The sequence below is a fragment of the Penaeus japonicus genome, unplaced genomic scaffold (genome assembly GCF_977035675.1).
Source record: "Penaeus japonicus unplaced genomic scaffold, GWHDUDI00000001_assembly GWHDUDI00000039, whole genome shotgun sequence".
In the NCBI taxonomy this organism is placed as follows: Eukaryota; Metazoa; Arthropoda; class Malacostraca; order Decapoda; family Penaeidae; genus Penaeus; species Penaeus japonicus.
In genome coordinates this window covers 9,361,500-9,362,645 of record NW_028234441.1, presented here as the reverse complement: position 1 = coordinate 9,362,645, position 1,146 = coordinate 9,361,500, and the positions used below count along the sequence as shown (strand labels likewise).

The 1,146-nt window shown below is 32.1% G+C and overlaps 1 protein-coding gene across 2 annotated transcripts in view; it reads left to right on the top strand.

The window, feature by feature from the left end:
* The first annotated feature begins 1,089 nt into the window (after positions 1–1,089).
* Positions 1,090–1,146, top strand: part of kuz (zinc-dependent metalloprotease kuz) — a 184,869-nt gene continuing 184,812 nt past the window's right edge. For both annotated transcript variants that reach the window (XM_086533359.1, XM_086533358.1), the window contains exon 1: positions 1,090–1,146. This exon is cut by the window's right edge and continues 128 nt beyond it. The gene's annotated coding sequence lies outside the window, so the exon portion shown is untranslated.

Here is a 1,146-nt window from a genome sequence, read left to right as displayed (position 1 = left end):
TATATATATATATAATATATATTTGTGTGTGTGTATGTGTGTTGTGTGTGTGTGTGTGTGTATGTGTGCGTGTGTGTGTGTGTGTTGTGTGTATATATATATATATATATATATATATATATATATATATATATATATATATATATATATATATATTTATATATACATTTATTTATTTATTTATATAATATATATATATTTACACATGTGTTTATATATACGTATGTATATACACACACATATATATATATGTATATATATATATATATATATATATGTATTTATTTATTTTTTGATAGATAGATGGATATATATACAAGTGTGTGTGCGTGTAATATTCAGCGTACTGTATGGCATGTGAGTCACGAACAAGGGCATGGCCATAAAGTGATAACAAGTCTTTGGCACATCAGTGATGCTGACATTCAGAGCAGACAAAGAATGCCGTTTCCCTTAGTACAAAGCACTTCTCTTTAAAACGCTAGATATGATAGATCATGTTTAAGTTGGGAATAACCCTGAGGATGTATGAGCAAACCTTGAAGTACATTTAATATATTCACTATATATTCAATATCATTGTGGATCAAGGTATAATCAGAAAGTGCAACACCATTCAACTGACGTCGCATAACCTCGGCTGCCCTGGACGCAGCACACAAAGATGACAGAAAACGGACTTCTGCCATTTTCCTTAAATGACAAGTACTTTTTGTTGTTTACTTTTTGTTGTGATCTTTTGTGGTATTGTATTACTGATTTATGTTTGATGGACCTTCATAATGTGTACAAACGGAAAATTTCTTAATCCGTTGGTTGATAATATAAATTAAATAGATTTTTATAAAAGATATCATATAGCAGAATTTAGCAACTCCAGCTTCATGAAAAAGATACAAAAAAACTAAAAAAACGTCTGATGTAAACGATGAAAACATATCTAACCACACTCTCATAAGACAACGCAGAAATAACAAAACCATAATTGTAATTGCGGCGAAACCTTCGGCATTCCCGCAAACAAATTCAAACGCTCTAGCTGGCAACCCATCTGCTTAACCCTGGCGTTCTTCCTTCTCGTGACGTCACCGACTGGCTCAGTGTGTGATCATGGTGAAGACAAAGCGGGTGTGTGAGAAATGTTAG